The sequence below is a fragment of the Hypanus sabinus genome, chromosome 4 (assembly GCF_030144855.1).
Source record: "Hypanus sabinus isolate sHypSab1 chromosome 4, sHypSab1.hap1, whole genome shotgun sequence".
NCBI lineage: Eukaryota > Metazoa > Chordata > Chondrichthyes > Myliobatiformes > Dasyatidae > Hypanus > Hypanus sabinus.
This window is the reverse complement of record NC_082709.1, coordinates 70,425,992-70,447,683: the sequence shown is the minus strand read 5'-3', so window position 1 is coordinate 70,447,683 and position 21,692 is coordinate 70,425,992. Positions and strand designations below refer to the sequence as shown.

General features: G+C 44.3%; 1 protein-coding gene across 9 annotated transcripts in view; it reads right to left on the bottom strand.

Moving 5' to 3' along the window:
• LOC132392867 (receptor tyrosine-protein kinase erbB-4-like) overlaps positions 1-21,692 on the bottom strand; it is a 942,732-nt gene that overhangs the window by 613,738 nt on the left and 307,302 nt on the right. The window contains exon 1 of one of the 9 annotated variants that reach the window (XM_059967371.1): positions 2,181-2,282. The exons of the other annotated variants lie outside the window; for them this stretch is intronic. The gene's annotated coding sequence lies outside the window, so the exon portion shown is untranslated. Of the gene's footprint in view, positions 1-2,180; positions 2,283-21,692 lie in introns of those variants that run through there. 9 annotated transcript variants of the gene reach the window in all.

Genomic DNA, 21,692 nt, shown 5'->3' with positions numbered 1-21,692 from the left:
TGCCCAATGGAAATGAGAAAATTAAACCCTATTTACACAGAGAGCAAGTTAAAATATGAGCAGTTTCATTGAAATGAAACAGGATTACAGGGCTCAGAATGAGCAGTAATGAGCTGCACATCATCATCTTCACATTACCAATCAAACCAGCACTTCACATTGAAAACAATCAAACTCAAATAAACCACGGACATTCCATTTAGATTAACGCAGGACCTAAGACAAGGTTATTGAGTTAGCTCACAGCCGGTGAGACTTCTGTTCGAGGGAAATGTTTCAGAGGAGTTACCAGGCCTATCTCACTCCTTGCAGTTGTAACCCCCCGGGTTCTGTTCACCGGATAGAAGCTTCCCGCTATTTCCGATGAAGGGGGTTGACTGTGCCTTTCCCTCCACAGATGCTGTCTGATCCATAGAATTCTTCCAGCATCTGTGTGTTGCTCCAAACATTCCTCAATTTGCACAACGGATCTGTACCTGCAAAGCTTCCTATCAAGGAGGATTGTGCAACATTTTGTGTAGAGAGTGGTGTGCTACATTAGAGAATAAGGTTTCTAAATGAAAAAGTCCATGGCATTATCATGAAAATTTGTAAATCAAATTTGAGGAACATACCCATTCACAGACAGAAAATAGATCGAAGGCGACAGCCACTACCAACTGGTGGTAGAGGGAGGAGTAAACATCAGAAATACATTAACTTTCTAGTATTTAGTATTTCGATCCTGGGAAAGATTCTGACTGTTTACTCGATCTGTGTATTTCACATTTAAATATTTTACACTGAAAGTTGAAAGATGCATCAAAACAACGAAATGTGTTCTACCATGGTGCATCACTTCTGTGAAGAAACAACTAATGTCAGCAATACATTTTAGAGCTTGGGGTGAGGAGATTTTGATCAGCAATGCTACTAAGTGATGAGGGGCAGGTGAGAGCCAGGAGTTGCATTTTTGTTCAGCCCTGCTCATATGAATGAATACATTTGTGGTGCCCAGAGTCTAATGACATACCCAATTCATAAAAGCGTCTATCTAATCCTTGCAGTGGGAGAGTGATAAACATTCTGTGCAAATTAAAGCATGGATGTAGCTCTTTAACCTTGCCTTCTCCCTTTCTACCTCATCGAACCTCTCCTTCTCTTCCTCCCTCCGTCATGCATGTATATACAAGTACAACACACTGGATGCCAGGTCCACATGACCATCTCCCGCGATAAAGAAGAGTGGCATATCAAATTTATTACTCAGCCCACATGTTTAGTATTTACCAATGGTGCTGAGGTGGAGATGGTTCATTACTTTGAGCCCCTGGGTGTAAATATCACTAACAACTTAACTTGGTTCAGCCATGTGGGCACTATGTCCAAGAAAGCACATCAGCGAGCGGCTCTAATTTCTCAGCAGCTTAAGGATGGTCAGCACATCCCCAATGACCGTTAGGAAACATTTGCAAATACACCATAGAAGGTATCCCATCTAGATACATCATGGCTTGGTCAGGCAACTGCTACAGCAATTTATGGACACAGCTCAGCACACCATGAAAACCAACCATCTCTCCATCAATACTGCCTTGGAAAAGCAGCCAGGATCATCAAAGACAGCTCCCACCCCAACCATTCTCTCTTCTGCCCTCTTCCAGAAGACGCAAATGCTTGAGAATATACACCACCGGGCTCGGGGCTAGCTTCTACCTCACTGTTATAAGATTCCTGCTTGATAAAGATGAAGTCTTGGCCTCACAATCAACCTCACTGTGGTCTTTGATTGCACTGTACTTTCTCTGCTACTGTACTACTATATCTTGTATCGTGTTATTGCTTTTCCTTCCACTACCTCAACGTAGTGGTATGATGATATGATCTGTATGAGTGACATGCAAAACGAAGTTTTTCACTTATCTCAGTACACGTGTCAACAATAAATTGATTACTAATTACTAACAAAGGAGGAACAATTGATGGCTTTGTACATCAGAGTGGAACAATCCTTCTTGAAGGTGCACGATTAAATTCCTTCAGAATGTTAGTGATTTCTTTGCTATTGCTCCTGTTACCTATAAAAGTGATAGCAAGGCGGAGTGTAAAATCATTGACGTTTCCTCCCTTGTTATCACCAATAGACTGGGCTAGGTTCAGGCTACGTCCACAATTGCAAAGTGTTGAGAGGGATAACCTACCAAGCAAAGCGGCCCCCTCTAAAGGAGGATGATGTCAGACTCCTCCACGGAACAGCACTGGGACACATTTTGCAATATTAACTCCAAACAGCTTTGTTCTCCAGGTCCGGCAGCTTAATGTTTGATAAGGTGGCTTTAAAAATAACTATCAAATGGAATGTGATAGTTGTCGACTACACTGGCTAATTTTAACCTTCATGATGGTAAACATTCACGATAGAGGAGAATGTGGATACAGACAGAATATTGATCACCTCTTGGGGCACAGACCCGGCTGCATTTAATTTTCACTTCCAAGCTCTGCAGCTGTTGTTCTATTCGAATGTGCCAACACTGAGCCATCTCACAGAGCTTGCTAGAGTAGGGTTCACACCTAAATCACCTGGGGTATCACCATCCTTTATTACAGACCTGGGCAAGCAGTTTTCAGAGCCCTTCTCTGAAAACTGTCCACAGGTTTGGGCAGGAGGAGGGGATACTTGGCAGAGAGGGGTGGACTCCTCTCACAGTGGAAGAGTCGGAATTCAGAGGGACGGATGTTGGGGGGGGGGAGGGTAACGGGAATGGCGGCTGCTCTTAAAGAACCCACGCTGATTTTGCTTCTCAGGTCAACCCTCGTGCTTCACTGTCCTTCAGAAGATGCCATTTGCTTGGAACTGGCTTCTCTCTTCACACCGAATTCACAGCAAAGGAAAGTGGCAAACCTGATGGTGTTAAAAGTTTGATGGATGGTAAACAAGCGATGACGTGCAGTGTTCAGGGAGAGAGCATGAGAGGAGAATGCTCCTGATGTGGGAGGAGTGCTGACCAATAAAAATGAGCTGTATTTGTCGTGTGCATCAAAACATACAGAGAAGTGGGGGTGGGGGTTGGGGTTAGAAATGATCAGAAGTTAAAGAAATCGATGACATGCCTTCAGTTTGGAGGCTATCTAGGTGGAATATGTGGTGTTGGTCCTCCAACCTGACCAACCTGAGAGTGGCTTCATAGCGGTAGATGAGACCATGGACTGAATGTTGCACTGGGAATGGGAAGTAGAATTAAAGTGGGTGGCCACCAGGAAACCCCACCTCTTGAGATGGATGGAGCGAAGCAGTCCCACAGTCAGCGCCTGGTCTCACCACTGCTCAGGATGCTGCTACGGGAGCACCGGATACAGACTTGCAAGGGAAATGTTACCTCACTGGGAAGGACTGCTTGGGAGCCCTGAATGGTGGTGAGGGAGGTGGTGATTGGCCAGGCGGAGTACTTGTCTCGCATGTGGGGTTAAGTGCCAGGAGGGAGATCTGTGGGGAAGGATGAGTGGACAGGGAAGTCCCCACAGAAAATGGAAGGAGGGAAAGACCTGGGTCACTGGTACTGACAGGCAGTAGTTGCCCCACAGTGCTGCCCCCAAATGAACTGACAGAATAGACCATGAAGAAGGCAAGATCCATTTTATGTGACATTCTCAGACAGCATGGAAACATCTCACATGGTGCCTAATTGCTGTATGTAGATTCTTTTGCAGCTTCAATGCCCCACATACAGAAGATGGGCCATAAATCTGATAAGCAGCATACACATCAGTCACTCCAGTAAACCTCTAGGCTCAAGCCCTTTCATTTTCTTCCTTATATAATTTTTCAGAGCACTCACCTTTGATGATGTACGAGAAACTATTCATTCCCCTTTAATGTACTGATAATAACAGGTTGTTGGCAAACAGAGTATAAATCTCTGCTCAGCTTTGTGACCCACAGTCAGTGGTTGAAAGCATTGCTGTAGTGAAGAGCAGCAACAGGCCGCTGTCTGTGACCCCTCACTCGTGACCACAGCGCGCAGTGCATGGCAATTAGAGGCCATCTTCAGCTGTGACTTTCCTGCTTCCACATCAACGCCTGTCTATATTGAAGGTCACAACAGCTCATTGTCCTCTACAACAGGGCACTTGTGAAGTCCTTAACTTCCTGGCATCCTTCAAGCACACAATGTACCTCAACTACACGGCATCCCTCAACCCCGTGATGTCCCTCAACTCAATGATATTCCTCACCCAAATTATCTCTTAGAAGGCCCTTATTCTACCATGGACAGAATATAATGGTGTGAGGTCGCATCGATGCTCGCTCACCTATAACTCCTCCATTTCCCATCCATCTGCCATCCTCCCAGTGTTGTAAGAAGGATAAGATTCCCATTGCCATTTCCTATCACCCCATAAGTCTCCATATCCAGCACATCGTTTTCCATAACTTCTGTCATATTTAACGGGATCCTACCACTAAGCATATCTTTCATTTTCCCCTCCTCTCTGCATTCCACAGAGACCTCTCTCAATGTGACTCCACTGTTGACTTGTCCCTCCCCACTAATTACCCTCCTGGTACTGATCGCTGTAAATGGGACAAGTGCTACACCTGCCATAGTACCTTCTCCCTCGATACCATTCAGGGCCCCATATAGTCCTTCCAGGTGAGGCAACACTTCACCTGTGAGTCTGTCAGGGTCATCTACTGCAATTGGTCCTCCTGGTGGCAGCTCCTCCACATCGGAGAGACCCAGCGTAGATTGAGAGATTTCATTGAGCTCCTATGCTCTGTCCAACACAAAAGGCAGGATCTGTGGCTACCCATTTCAATCCCACTTCCTATTCGCATGGTGACATGTCCGTCCATGGCCTCCTCTACTGCCACGATGAGTCCAAACTCAGGCTGGAGGAGCAACACCTCATATTCCATCTGGATGGCCTCCAACATTGATTCCTCTCACCTGCAGCTGGAACACCTCTCCCTCTCCCCACCTTCTTCTGGCTCCTGTCCCCTTCCATTCCAGAGGGTCTCTGCACAAAAACATCATCTGTTTATAGCTCCCCCCATAGACACTGCCTGAATTGCTGACATTGTGTATGTTCTTTCAAGCCTGGCAAGAACCGAGCCGGACCGAGGCAGATTGGCTGTCCTGAGCAAAGACAAGCAAATACACCAGAACTCATTCCAGTCGTTGCAACACAGTGGCCAGAGGGTAACCTTATGGAGTTGGCCCACATAAACAGTCAGACATCTAGGCTCAACTGCTCAAAGGAAGGCAGACAACTGGGAGGGAGGCTCCTACCATGCCCTTCCTGAGTGCTGCACAGACACTCAAAAGAATGATAATTCCTGGTAGCTGCTTTGAGGCAACCATTTCCCCAGGACCGAAAGCTATATGTGGAAAATCCTCCCTTCCTTATCATGGCCATTTGGCTGGAATTACCTTGTTCGGTTTCATATTTCATTTGGGTCTCGTTTGCCTGATGTGGCAAATTCCAACGCACAAGAGCTCAAGGTCCATCACATGTGCTGCCCTCCCAACCTTTTTTTTATTTTTTATTATTAGTTTTTCAAAACATTTTACAAATTAAAAACCCCAAATCCCAATGAGGAACATTAAAACAGTGCAAAATTAAGCATACAATAACAATATACTACAAAGGAAGAGAATTTAGCAAAAAAAAAGCACCTGAATTAAAGACAAGTAAGCTTAGTGTCCTCCCCAAGCCCCACAACACAAGAAAAAACAACAGCAACTCCAGACCAACCACAACACAATATAGAGAGTATAAGTCAGGACAGCCAAACTCCCAGACTGTGAATACACTCAGCAACAGAGGGTAATAATGCCTTCTACCAGAAAAAAAAGGAGCTGAAAGCAAGGGACCGAAAAGAAAAAAAAACCCTAGTCAAGAGGAAGGTTATGAAAGTACTCGATAAAAGGTCCCCAGACCTTATGGAACTTTAGATCCGAATTGAGAACTGAATAATGAATTCATGATGTCGTTAAACCATTGAGCATGAGTGGGCGGGGCAACATCTCTCCATCTAAGGAGGATCAAGCGTCTAGCCAGGAGAGAGGCAAAGGATAATATTCAGCATTTGGTCGGACCCAGACATAAATCTGTCTCGCCCCAAAAACCGAACAGAGCAATGAAGGGGTTTGGTTCTAGGTGCTGATTCAGAATAGCTCCCAACTTTTCACAGCATTTACAGGAGGCATTACCTCAAAAAGGTGTCATCTATCATCAAGGCTCCCCAGCACCCAGGCCATCCCCTCTTCTAACAGCAGGCAGGAAGTACAGAAACCTGAAGTCGCCCACTAAGAGCTTCAGGAACAGCTATTTTCTTACAGCCATCAGGTTCTTGAACTGATCTACACGATCGTAACCCAACCTCAGCAAACAGAACTCTATGGACCACAGATTTACTTCTAATTGTGCTTTTGCATGAATGTCTTGTTTTGCACTGTCCTTTTTCTTCTCTGATTTGTATCATTTATGTCCTATGTGCTACCTGTACCCACGTGTCTGTGACCCTGATGCAAGCAAGCTTTTCATTGTACCTGTACCTCATATGACAATAAACTCAACTTGACTTACTTGCCCCCGGTGACGGGGTGTGGGGGAGACAAGACTATTCTGTGATCACAAGCTCCTGAGCCAGTTCATAACCTAACCCCCTGACACCGCCACAGGCCTTGCACCACTCTAATGTCCCCAGCCAATCTACAAAACCAATGGCTGATAGCATCTGATGACAGAATAGCAATTCCCTTCTGTCACACACAGCATTGCAACTCATTACATCTCGAAGCTACAGAATGCCATTTAACGGTTATAGATTAATAGCTGAAGTGCTGAATTCTGTTAAATTTGTGATTCAATAATCTTAAAAAGAAAGTGATTCACCACAGCTGGAAGGTAATCATAATTGGCACTAGGTCCTCCTTTGTTATAAATTAGCTACGGATGCATTATTAATCTCGGCAGATGAACCTAATTTTTTTTGCCAGATAGCAACAGTACTTCAATAATTAGTTTTGATATCAGCATGCTTTTGAAATCAAGCACAGTGCAGCTATCACTATTCCTGAAGACTGATTTAGAGCACTACATATAAACCACCTCAAAGGGGAAGATGAGTCCTTTCATGATGATCTCGGGATGTCTCAGGGCATTTTATGGATGACAATATGCATATTCTTGCAGTTCAGCCCCGATGTGAACAGAGGAAATAAATTAACCAGTGCAGACATGACAAATTCCCACAATCAGCATTATGATAGTGTGAAAATCAGCTGATTTTTTTTAAGATAGTATTGTCCAAGAGAATAATATTGACCAGGAACACCAATGAGAAACTCCCATTGATGCCACAGGATCTAAAGGCAGCAACTTCACTCGCGACGATGTCACACCGAAACTGGAACTCTGGAACAGGGTTTTCTGGCAATGCTCCAAGGCGAGATAATTGCAGGGAGGAAACACACTCTTTTGACAACATAATGACCTGATATTGTAACTTGTACACTGGCGCAGACACGCAATCTGAATAAAGTTTCTGAAAGAAAGCTATGGTTACCCAAGGTTTTGTTCATCTACGACCAGTTACAATTCAAGTCATCTCTCTTCTTGAGAGGCTATCTCGCCTGTGTTCAATGGACGGGCTAGACCAGAAACAGTCTGAGAATGGGGGGGCAGGGTAAATGTTTATGCTTTATGACTAATCCCATCAACTGAGGACTCCTTGTGCCCCATTCTCAGCACAGCACAGTCTTTCTCTTTAATTTTTGTCACCTTGGGTTCAGTCCAGGCAAAACAGATGGGCTGAAGATATCCTCTCTCCAACGGCTGCCATGGGTCAACAACAAAACCGGATTTGGCACTGCCTCAATCAAGCTCTAAATGAGCTACTTTTGTCTGATCAAAGCTAAGATACTGGGCCAGATCTTGCTGGACCATTTTATTGTACAATCGGGGTACCTTTCTCCTGCTCCTTTGTCTTGAAAGAATTTTGCTGGGGAAATGTTTACTGGAAGTACAAGCTACCAATAGCACAGTGCAGGCAAAGGAGTGAAGTACACTCAAATCCAGCAGAGACTGAAGAATGATTTATAGAGAGAACATTAAAAAAACTTTAATTTTTAGAAAATTGATTCCTTACAGTCTTGACATGCACATTAAAACTTTTCCTCTCTGGGTCTGAATAGCTGACCCTAATTTTATTAACAATTGATAATTTTTAAATGGACATTTACCTTTTCTAGTTCTTTGTTTGTTGTTCAGTGTAAGTAATTTGTAATTTATGTTAAGTTTATGTAATTTATGTTTGTTGTATTTGTAATGTACTGCTTGCTGCAAAGAATAGCTACTTTTCATGGTATTTATATCCTAGTGTATGTATGCCCTTGACAACACACTTGAACTTGAATTAGCCTTGTGGTGAGGGCAGTGAAGAATGACTGTGCAAATGCTGTACCTTCACACAACCAATGTGCCAGATGCCGTCTGAATGCTAAGTAACTGACAGGTGAGGTAAAGTAAGGGGCCTATTCTTGGAGGCTCACCACTCCTCTCCTTTCTTCAGAAGGATCGGCTCAGTCAGATTGGTGTAGAAGTGAGGCATAATATTCAGGAAGGCCTTTGTTGGAGGTGGAGACACAAGAGATTGCAGGTGCTGGAATCTGGAGCAACAAACAATCTTCTGGAGGCCACACGCAGGTTGATGGAGCAATACCTTATCTCCCGCCTAGGTAGCCTCCTTCCTGCCGGCATGAACATCCAACTCACTGACCTCCGTTGATACCCCTGCCCCCCCTTAACCCCATCCCTATCTATTATTTTAGTCTGGTTCTCTTTCTCTCTCTTTTTCCCCCTCACTATAATCTCTCCCCCCAGCCCTATCTTTCTTTCTCTTTTATTTCCCATAATTCTCCACCTTCCCCCTAGCCCATTTCCCTCCAGCCTATCGCTTCCCAGCTCTCTACTTTATCCCTCCCCCCACTTCTTATCCCCCCTCAACCATCCCATGTTACTTCACTCCTGATGAAGGGTTTCGGCCCGAAACCTCGTTATTACCTCCTCCCATAGATGCTGTTTTGCCTGCTGAGTTCTGCCAGCATTTTGTGTTTTTTATTTATTTCCAGCATCTGCAGGTTCACTCGTGTAATCTTCTGCAGGACTTCAGCGAGTCGAGAGAAGGAAGCTGTTGACGTTTCGCGTCAAGACCCTGTATCGTCACTGAATCGTGGTCCTTACATTCCCCCTCCTTTGACCTGTCTTTGCTCGACTCTGATGACCTGCTGCCTTCTCCCCTTTTCCCTTGGGACTGTCAGTTCCACTTCTGAGTTGCCAAAACCACCGGCATGCTTAATAAATGAAAGAAAGCAAAGAAAATGCTTTCTGATGTCACTGAAAAACCTGCCCCAGGCTTCTTGAAGCCCAGTGTTGGGGGTGGGGATGAGTCTTCACTCTCTGACCTGGGCTGGTAACTACACAGAAAGCCCACTCACATCACACCATTCTTCCAACCTCAATGGCTGCAAGGTAACAATGTGTCCCTTTCAGCTTGCAAAAGAAAAAAAGAACATTTCAAAAGTTGTAGCTCACTATTTGGAAAATGATTAAAAACATTCCTCCTCCTTTTAAAGAGTTAATCTTTCACTTACAGGGACACAGCAGAGAGCCCTTAGCTCATTGAGGTCCACACCCTCTCCCAAGAGAGAAATCCCACCAATCCCATCCCCCTCCTGATACTCCCAGGCACCCTGCTACTTATTCTCTTTCTCACATGCCCATCAATTCCCCTATTTGATTTGTGACTAGCTCATACTAGGGGGTAATTTGTTGTAATCAATTAACCCACAACAATCAACATCACAGATTTTTATTTTTATTTATTTCACAATGTCAATAAAGCTACCCTGTCACAGCAACCCCCGACAAACCCGGTTCGCTCTAACCGAATCACAGGACAATTTTTACAATGACCAGTGAACCTAACCAGTACGCCTTTGGATTGTGGAAGGAAACCGGAGGACCTGGAGGAAACCCATACATTCCACCGGGAGGACGTTCAGAGACTCCTTACAGAACAACAACCGAATTGAACTACAAACTGTAGAACGCCCTGAGCTGTAATAGAACACACTATCCGCTATCATACCGTGGTGCACAAATCACCATCCCAAAGATGCTGGGATGTGGGAGGAAATCAGAGCTCCTCCGGAGGAAGCTCACGTGGTCACAGGGAGCATGTGCTAAGTCCACATAGACCGCGCCTGGGGTCACGATCAAATCTGGGTCCATGGAGGCTGCACCACTTTTCAGGGCACTTTAATCAAACTGCACAGCCAGATAAAAATAAGGGAGGATTTCAAAGTGGGCAGCAGCATGTATATATCTGGTGGAATTAGAAGTTAACTTGCAAGAGTTGACCCTTTCCCCATTTCGTGGTCCTGAGGACCTGCTATTTTCTTTCTTCTCTTCAATGCTTTCAAGGCCTGGCTGGCTTGTAGCACAGCATTTAGCATGATGCTATTACTGATAGAATTGTGACGCTGGCTGTAAGCAGTTTATATGGTCCCCTTGTGGCAGCATGGGTTTCCCCCCGGGTAATCCAGCTTCCTCCCACGTTCCAAAGGGTGGAAGGGGTTCATAGGTTAATTATTCACATATGTGTCATTGGGCGGTGTGGGCTCACTGGGCTGGAAGATCTGTGACCATGCCGTATCTCTAAAGAAAGTAAACTTAGCACTTCGATCAAACTTTTGGACCTTTGTCCAAGTGGCTGGCTTTTAAACTACACCCTGATCATCTGTGGTTGTTACAAGCAATCAAGGACAGACTGGCTGTCATTTCTCCCTCAGCTGCACTCACCATTCCCAGCTCATCTCCACCATTAGATCAATAACCGTGCTATGTACCCACTTCAAAACACTCTGCAACACACAAAAGATGTTGTACGGACTCACCAAGTCAGGCAGCAGCTGTGAAGGGGAACAAGCACTTGATGTTTCAGGCTGATACCCTTCACCCAGGACTGCAAGAAATACTCTAACTGGCAAACCCAATTTTTTTTTTAGGAAAACTCCAATAAAATGGCATTTGATTAAGCAGAAACCCTGCTGATCTGGCATCTGGTTTACTCATTAGTATCTGCAGCTGGATAGTGGGCCCAGAGTGCTGGTTTGTTTTCTCTTCCCTTTAACCTCATCAGGTTCACTGGGAACATGAGTATATCGCTACGTAGAATGCAAAGCAAGAGAAATGGAAGTGCGTCTGGCCATCAATATGAGTAGCATCCAGTAATCTAGTGCCGAAACCCATGAAGCTAAGGGCCAGTCCAAGAACTGATGTGAGCACAAAGAAGGAAGGCCCACAGCCCTGCTTCATCACCAAAGACTCTCACACATTTCTACAGATGCACAGTGGAGGGCATTCTAACTGGATACATCGCAGCCTGGAAGCTCCAATGCACAGATTTCAGCCACACCCCTCCCCGTGGAGCATGGGACAGAGACCATTAGAACACATTACAGGCCCATTGGCCCACAATGACCTTTTAACCAACTCTAAGATTAATTTAACTCTTCCCCCCTACACAGCCCTCCAATTTTCAATCATCCATGTGCCTATCTAGGAGTTTCTTAAATGTCCCTAATGTGTCTGCCTCTACCACCACCCTGTCAGGGTGTACCATGCACCTACCTCTCTGTGTAGAAAACTTACAGACCATTGGTTATGTGTTAGAAGGGTTAACTCAGTGATTCCCTCTTGTAAATATACCATTTGGATAGAAGACAGCTTTGGATACTGCTGTTATACCCTGGCCTTCAGTGTGGTACAGAATGAACACTGATGTCTGTGGAAGTCGGTGTTAAACATGAACTCTTGTTATTTCAGGACGTTGATCTCCACAAAGCTGTTTTCAACCTTGAGGTGCCACAGACATTGCAATAAGTAATCGGCTGCCTCTGTGCCAGCCCCTACTAAATTATATTTATTCACTGATCATCCATGTATCAGCTGCCCCAACTGAGTTACAGCACACCAAACTCCCACTTCGGCTAAACATAAATTGTTTAAAGCAACAATGAAGCTCCCAACATCGCATTCAATCACAGAGATGTCGTTCTTGTAAATAGGACATTGTAAGGACATCCATCATTTGCAAAAAAGTATCTCTGGAAACAGCTAAGAAATACAAGGCTCAAGCTGCTGAAATTAAAGTCCATCATACTCGTTAATTAGCATGCTAGCTTCAAGAAAGGAATATGCTGAACCATGGGGGCTTTGCTTTTATATTGTAATCTACAGGGCTTCCCTCCAACTGTTACTTCATATTTGACCAAGGGTTACCTTCATCTGCATGCCTGTTGCAGGCTTACCATTATAAAGCCAGGAGATCCTGGATTTTATACATGGAGGCATTTTTAAACCTGAAGTAATCATAAGGAAGCATTTTAATCTGTTGTAGTGGGCTGAGTTGGGGGAGTAGGACTATATCAGAAACATTTTTGAGTACAGGACTGAGTACAGGGCTACAGTGGGAAACTTTGTCACATGGTGCAAGCAGAATCATCTGCAGCTAAATGTGAAAAAGACTAAGGAGCTGGTGGTGGACCTGAGGAGGGCTATGGCATCGGTGACCCCTGTTTCCATCCAAGGGGTCAGTGTGGATAGTGGAGGATCACAAATACCTGGGGATATGAATTGTCAAAGAACACTGAGGCTGTCTACAAGAAGGGTCAGAGCCGTCTCTATTTCCTGAGGAGACTGAGGTCCTTTAACATCTGCCGGACGATGCTGAGGATGTTCTACGAGGCTATGGTGGCCAGTGCTATCATATTTGCTTTTGTGCGCTAGGGTAGCAGACACCAACAGAATCAACAAACTCATTCGTAAGGCCAGTGATGTTGTGGGGGTGGAACTGGACTCTCTGACGGTGGTGTCTGAAAAGAGGATGCTGTCCAAGTTGCATGCCGTCTTGGACAATGACTCCCATCCACTCCATAATGTACTGGTTAGGCACAGGAGTACATTCAGCCAGAGACTCATTCCACCGAGATGCAACACTGAGCGTCATAGGAAGTCATTCCTGCCTGCGGCCATCAAACTTTACAACTCCTCCCTCGGAGTGTCAGACACCCTGAGTCAATAGGCTGTTCCTGGACTTATTTCCACTTGGCACGATTAACTTATTTTTATCTAATTATTTATGGTTTTATATTGCTATATTTCTTCACTATTCTTGGTTGGTGCAGTTGTAGTGAAATCTAATTTCCCTTGGGATCAATAAAGTATGTCTGTCTGTTTTCAACAGGAATATCCAGGTCTTGAAAAGTATGCAGAAAATACCAACAGGGAGACATATTCAAACCAGGACAGAAGGAGGCTCTTTGGTCGAAAAGTCTCTGCCTCTTCTCAGAGCAGTCCCATCAGTCCCATTCCCCCACTTACAGAATTTCTCTGAAAGTTCCTCCACCCTACAAGCTGATTTATGCTTCCACCCACCCCACGCTAGGGCTGATGAATGGAGCCTAATCAATCCATTAGTCAGGTCTTTGGGAGGTGGGAAGATACCAGAGTAACTGGGGAAACGCAGGCAGTCACAGGGAGAACGTGTAAACTCCACACAGACAGTACTGGAGGTTGGGATCGAACTCAGGTTCCTGATGCCATGTGGCAGCAGTGCTAACCATTGTGCCATTGACAGACACCAGGGAAGGCTGACAAATCTGTAGTGGGTTTTCAGTAGTGTAGCTAAGGAAGGCTTCTGGTAACTGTAAGTTCAGAAGCCTGAAGGCCAGAGTACAAAGGTGGTCAGTGGAAGTCCCAGATGTGACAGGAGTAAACTTTTGTTTTAACTACAGCAGGCTGCTGTGATCAAATCAAATTGAACTGACTTTATTTCTTACATCCTTCACATATGTGAGGAGTAAAAATCTTTATGTTGTGTATCCATCTGAATGTGCAATGTACAGATTATAGTAACTTGTAGTAAGTATGTACACTAAGGTATACAACAGAGCAGGCAATATAGCTTAGAAATACAGTTGCATCAGTATGAATTAATCGGTCTGATGGCCTAGTGGAAGAAGCTGTCCCAGAGCCTGTTGCTCCTTACCACTTGCACTTGGAAGAGAGGATGCAAAGAAAAAAGTGCCTGGAAAATTGTGTCTGAAAAGATGGGGAAACAGAGTCATTAAAACACTTTCAAAAAAAGCACGGACAAGTAATGAATATGGGAAATTATTGTAGGGTTGTGGCGAAAGACCAGGACAATGGGACAAATTATGCAAAATATTCCTTTGTGGTCCATATCCTTTCACGATTCTCTGTATGCATTGTGACCACAGGAAAACTACAAATGCAGAAGAGAAATGGTTGGAGGAGTTGCTGTTATAGTACATGAAGTTGGTCATTTTGTCCTTTTTAACCAGCATTTTTCTTTGCATCCTCTGTTCCAAGTGCAAGTGGCAATCTTAAGCCCAGATCATGTGTGAATTTAATTTTTCAACAAATTTGATTTCCTCTCCCGGCCATAGATCCTCATCATTCAGACAGCAGCTGAGATTGGGAATTCCACACATAAAAAAGCATCAATTGCAACATCTGAAGACGCCATAATCCTTCAGGTGATTTGTCTCAGTGCACCCCGTAGAATCCCTGCCAGCCTAAACATTTCTCCCTCTGGGTGAATTTCTTAAATCAGAGATCTTGGAGTTCCCAAGTCCACAGCTCCCTGAAAGTGGAAGCACAGCTAGAAAGACTGGTAAAGAGTGCATCGTATGCTTTGCTTCACTGGTGAGGGCAAAGAATATAAGAGTCAGGAAATCATGTTGCCGTTGTATAAAATCTTGTTTAGGCCAGACTTAGATTATTGCATTGAGTTCAGGTCACCCTGTTACACGAAAGATGTGATGACTTTGGAGAGATTCCAGGACAGTGCCTGAACTAAAGGGAATGAGTTCTAAGGAGAGGCTGGACAAACTTGTATTGTTTTCTCTAGAGCATCCAAGGCTGAGGAAAGATCTGATAGAGCTTTATAAAATTCTGAGAGAAACAGGTCTTACCGATAGCCAGATTCTTTTTTCCCAGGGTAGAACTGTTGAATACGAGACACATTAATATGCAGAGAATGGTGGGATATAGATCATGTGTGGGCAGAAGTGAGTAGTTTAATTTGGCATTGAGTCTGGCACAGACATTGTGGGCTGAAGGGGCTGTTCCTGTACTGCACTGTTTTTTGTTCTACATGATCTATATGGTACTAGAAAGGATGAATGTTTTGTCAGTTAGCCTAACTATCTTATCTTATTCAATTGAACAGTCAATCCACTGTGACAAACTGTTGAAGGCCCCTGTAAATACACCTTAAGGATTCCAACGGGAGGAGTCAGTTCACATTTGCTCAAACACCAGCTCTTAACCCTTGCGCAGTCACCAGGCTGACAAATAATTAAAAGGAACAATTTCCACTCATCAAACCTTTGGAAATTAGTCAGCAGCCATCTGCTCCATCATATGGACCCGTTGCAACTTTACTGCAAGTACTCCTGTACTTGCTGTATAAACTAACAGCAAAAGGATTAGTTTTTTAAATATTTAATTATGTAAACCACAACAGTGTCTGCAGAAGTGGCATCTGTACCCTTCTTCAATACGCAGCACTCGTTGTCTTGTAATCATTGGAAGAGCATGCCGAATCCATATTGTTTTACAGCAAGCTTCTTCCATTTATATTATAGGATTTTAATTTAATGTCAGGTTGCATTCTAGTATTTGAAATAAAATCCGGTTTTAAGTTTTGCAAAACGTTAACCAGGTGGATGTCAAACTCCAAACACGAAGCAACAGAGGTTGGAGGACTCTTTCATTGTTGGATGGCCTTGGTGATGCAATGAGAAAAAGGGCAGCATCAAGGAGAACCTTTCTCCTAGTGAGCCCATCTCCCCAATACACCCTGTTCAACTTTGATTCCATGAACTCAACATTATAGGAAAAGGCATTAATTTCTGGGTTTCTATTTGAAGAGGAGGGTGATCCAAACTGGGGACCATTAATCCAAGAAAATCTCCAAGAAATCCAGCAACTACCACAAGAGGAATGTCTCTCCTTGACTTCAGCCACATTCCCTACCCCAGTCCAGTCCCTTACTCCGACCACGCGCCCTGCTTCACTCTGGTCCCAGGTTCCCACTCCCGATCAATCAGATAGTATTTCCAAACCATCAGATGCCAGATAATTTGAGTTTTACTTTTCGATTTCAACTAATGTGCCTTTCCCCCTCACCCTTCTAGATTTTGTTTCTTTGCCTGTCGTATTTCTGCACCATTTTCCTTCAAACTTCTGCCACTTATTTGCATCTGTCTTCAATCATCTAATCAACCTTCCCGTTCCTCTCACCCCCTGCTTTCTCTGCACCTTAAAACTTGTTTCTTCTCTAATCTATCCTGGTCCTGGTGTACTTGAAATATTAACTTGGTTTCCCTCTCCACAGATGCTGCCTGATCTACTGTTCTCAGAATTTGCTACTCTTACTTCGGAGCTCCAGCACCTGCAACTTTTTGGTGTTGCACTGTCCTAACCAGGATGTCATTCTAACCAGGATGACAAGACCTTACAGTCAATCACAACCCTTCACCCTGTACCACCGGACCACTGTGCAGTCTCTCCTCCCGCTGTCAAGGTGGGCAGATTAATAAGGTTTTTTGTTGTTTTTTTTAAACAACAAGCCAACAGTTTCTCCACATTGCAATGACGTGTTCAGTCACTACAGGAAACATTAATTGGATGCCATGGTGGTATAGCAGCTAGCACATCACTTTACAGTGCCAGCGACCTGGCTGCAATTCCCGGCACTGTCAATAAGGAGCTTGCAAATTCTCCCCATGACTGCATGGCTTTCCTCTGGATGCTCCAGTTTCCTCCCACATTCCAAAGGGCTAGAGATAGTAAACTGTGGATGTGCTACGTTGGGGCCGGAAGCATGATAACAATTGCGGACAGCCCTCAGCACATCCTTGAATTGCAATGGTCGTTGACACAAATAACGCATTTCACTGTATGTTTCAATGTACATGTGGCAAATAAAGTTAATCTTTAGCCTTTAGTCTTTTCAAAGAACACTTGATAAAGTGTGAAGGGAGAGGAGTTAAAATGGCACCAGACGGCAACTTCTTTGAGCTCATCTGTGAAACGGCTTAAATTCCACTCTTTAATGTCTCTTCCTGTCCCTTTCAAGGCAGCCGGGGTTCTGTCGGAGTCCATGATCTACAGCTGCACTCAAACTGTGCTTCTAAACAGCGGTGGGATCCCACTCCTGAAGCTCGCCAACTGGCCGCTTTCAATTTCTCCAGGAGAGGTCTGGAAGACATGTGTCATTAGGGTATGGCCTTGCGTGACCCTGTGGACACATTTGCTTGCCAGTGTCACCAAATGAAGTGTCGCAGGAGATCAGAACATCGAGACGGCAGGACGGCAGGTGAGGCTGTCAAAGCCTCTGCATCAGGTGATCTCTCTCTCTCTCTCTCAGAATAAAAGCAACATTGCAGACTATAACATCAAAACAGCGAGCTATTTATTGGTCTCCCCTCTCGCTGTGGAAGGGGTGACATCTCTTTCTACCTTGTTAGTGAGAGAGCACTTATGGCACGTTGCAGTTCTGGGCTATGGACTGAGATCAAAGTCATTTTAGGGGCTTTGCTATGCTTGCTTGGCGGCTGGTGGGTGGGGGTGCTGATGTCTCCTGCAGGTATACGTGGGGAGGGGGTGGGGGGAGGTTTGATGCTTTGCTGCTGCTTGTGCGTTGGGGTGGGGGGGGGTCTTCTGTTTTGTGGATGTCTGCGAAGGGTAAGAATTTCAGGTTGTAAACTATATACATGTTCTGACATAAAATGGAACCATTGTACCACTGAAAATGTACAGTACTTATAATAATTACCAAAGTTAAACAATGAACTCTGCTTTCATTTCACTCTGGATTTTAAGATGGACTCTGAAACAATAATGTACTGCTTTATTTTCTGAGAAGCTCCAATTCAGTAAGGGCCTAGTAAAAACATAATCGTTCAGTGGCAGTTGTGCTTGCTTGCAATTCTTATCATGGATCCTCCTCCAGATGAACCAGAGGAAGACAATGAAGATAATTGGACCAGGATATAAAAACATCATCCAGACTCCATTTTAAAGTCATGATGCATGTTAATATTTCTGTATCTAAGGAGGACTGGATATATAACTGGGCATAAGTAACACAAATATAGACACACACATGGGCACAATCTCATACATAAATACAGAGATACACAAACACAAGCACCAACACGTACTGAGGCACACTGACATACACACACACACTGGCATATTGACACATAGACACTGGCATAGACACGTACACACTAACATTCATATACACACACACACACAGTTACATTGACATACACAAACATGTATGCACACATATACTATTTCTGATTAGGACATACAAATACACATATGTACATCACATGTGCATTCAGATATGAGCACACATGAAGACATTCAGCTCATTGTGTTCATGCTGGTAAACCATTATTCTCAAGCAGACATAATCAGGGAGGATTGTTGTATCAGAATTATATTAGAGGGTGCATTCAGTCCACTGAGTTTGTGCCAACGTTTTGCAGAGCTATCCAATCAGTTCCGATTTTCTGCACGGTCTTCATAGCTCTGTAAATTGCCTCTTGGGTGCCCATCATACTCCTTGTAATTCATCTGTGTTAAAATGCATCCACATTCCCTTCTCAACAGCTGGTGGATCTTCAGTCAAGGCAAAGCTGGTCTCTTTGGTGCCTTTTGCAACGTCAGAAAAAAATAAAAAGTTGCTTCAACTCATGAGGTCCTTCTTGATGTAGGAACCTCGTGGCTAATCACTGCATTGCACTGTTACTGATCTGGGACGAACACTGGCCGGGTCATGGGTATGACCATCCCCTACTCTAAACTAATACAATGGTAATTTTATGCCAATCCTTGTGCCCTGAACAGCCTCTGTGCTAAACTCTAAAGCTATGTTTACATTCAGTTCCAAAATTTAAAATAGGATCATATATTCATTGTTGTTAAGAGTAACATGGTGGTCAGGCACCAACAGATTAATTCACTTCACTAAAACCTGTCAAGCAACATTGTCATCATTTTATAATCAGCTGAGCCACTGGAAACGTCAATGTCGAGGGAGCAGTGCGAGGGAAATATTGCTGTGGGGCAGCAGGTGAAAAATTTGCCGATACTTTGACACCCTCTGACAAGGCTCAACGGCTTCAAGTCAAATGTCAGCTGTGCTCAGGTGATGTCAGTGTTTGTTGAGGGAAGACAAATGGAGCATTGGGTGAGGCTCATCAGAAACAACGCTGAACTCCTGTCACAGGTTGACAAGGTTGAGCAGCCCTGTGACACTCTCTGTACAAGCCCTCAGTCACAATGGGCACTCTGCAGCAAATCTGAAAGCCATCTAGCAAACTACATTACACAGCACGATAGCGTAGCCATTAGCATAACAATATTACAGCCCCGGTGATCTGGGTTCAATTCCTGCACAGTATGTGAAGAGTCGGTATTTTTGTCCTGGGATTGCAGGGCTCTTCTCTGGTGCTCTGGTTGGTCGGTTAATTGGTCACGTGGCAGTAAATTGGGAGGTGCAGGCATGTTACTATGTTACATATGTCTTTAAACAAATAAAATAAAACATAAAATATTCAAAGGCCCTTGGCTATTATTTGCTGCACACAGTGTTCCATTTCCCATCATTATCCAGGGCCTCCTTCTTGCCAAGTATCACATTGCTTAATATGTTGACATCTCCAGAAGAGGTAAGGCTTTTCCCACAACCTGAAATACCAGGCCTCCAACAATCGTGTCTCCTCTTCTGCCTCATCCTGCTCCTTCTCCCGTCAAGTCGTACAGCACAGAAACAGGCCCTTCAGCTCAACTAGTCCACGCCAAACAAGCCCCGGTTGTCCTTATTTGGCCTATAACCCTCTAATCTTTCCTTATTCAGATATTCAGTAAGTGTACGGACCTTTTAAGTGTTGTTAATGTACCTGCCTCAGCCACTTCCCCTCATAGCTCATTCCATATACCGACCAGCTTCTTTCCCCTAAGGTCTCCTCCATTAAATACTTACCCTCTCACCTTAAACATATGCCCTCTTGTTCTTGATTCCCCAACCCTGGGAAAAAGACCCTATCAATGCCCCCCCCATGATTTTAAGATTACCCCTCATTCTCCCACATTTCAATGAAAACAGTCCAAACTTGCTCAGCCAGTCCCTCGAGTCCCAGCAACATCCTGATAAATCTCCTCTGCATTCTTTCCAGCTTAATGGCATCTTTCCTGCAGCAGGGTGACCAAAACTGAGCACAATATTCCAAATGTGGCCTAACCAACATCTTGCTCAAAAGAAATACTTTCCTGTTCCTTAGATTATTCCCTACCCTACCTCGTGGTCCCTCCTATCACCTTTCAAACTGCCCACCCAACCATTCCAACTCTTAACATCAGCGATCACCCTACTTGCTCCCATTAACAGAACAGGAACGCAATGAGCAGAATGCAGGATGTACTCCAAGATCAAAAGCTCGAGATGGGCCCGTGAGGAGCAGCCAGCTGATCACTGTGGCCTCATTTTATTCTAGGTTAAACTAAATATGAAAGAGCACAGTTGGCTTAAACCTGCGGAGTGCCCACCCCCGCCCCTGACCCCTGTCATATAATGACAGCCATGGCAGAATGGTTTGGCTTCTCTAGCTGTGCTCCCAATGTGTTCCCATCATTCCTTCTCCCGCGGCATCATAAACAGATCCCTGTCCAATATGGAAAGCTTGCTGGCTATTAATATTCATTGTAAAATTAGCTCTCTTCATTCACACTGCTTTCCTTCTGTATTCCAGAGCTCCCATTAAACTCAGTGAGAACCAAGCTGCTATGAACAGCATTGTCATTTAACAATTACCGGCGAAGACAGCCTGAGTAGGTTCATCTCCCTTATGGGCAGGTTTTAAGTAAGCTCCAGTGGATCCACGAGCCCTGTCTCCACTCTGCAACTGTATTAAGACTGTCCTACACTTCTGTCTCCGAACAAGCTCCCCGGGACAACACAGCAACCCGAAAGTCTGAAGGTCATTCAAGGAGCTGGAATGAATTCACCAAAGCTCCCATCAACATCTGGTGCTGGGTTGGTCACAGACTGTTCTCTCCTCTTGTGAATGATGCCTTTCAGCTTGGAAGTGCAGTGCCTCTGCCTTCCACTGTTTTGAGGAGCGAGCGTGCTCTGCTACATTAACATGCAAGGAACACCACGGCACTCTCAAGCCTTAAGTAATGGAATTCCATAGCAACTGAAAATAGAGCAGAACGTATTCTGTGCATTTTGTCTCCAAACAGTGAGCTGATTTTTTTTTTCATTTGTACACAGTGGTCCCAGTCTATTATAAATCTTCAATGCAGAGAGAAAAAAAGAAATATAATTAATTTCATGCAAATAAATAAGAAGGCAAGAGTTGATGTTACTTCTTATTCCCACTTCAGTTTGCAGCTTATGAAAAGAATCTTATTTTAATATCAACCCTGCCGCGAGATGTTACTGTACAGAAACTTGTTAAGGAGCTGCAAAGTTATGAAAGATGCAAAGTATGTCCCTGGTGCCTGGATTTATGGTTTTATTGTGTCAGCTG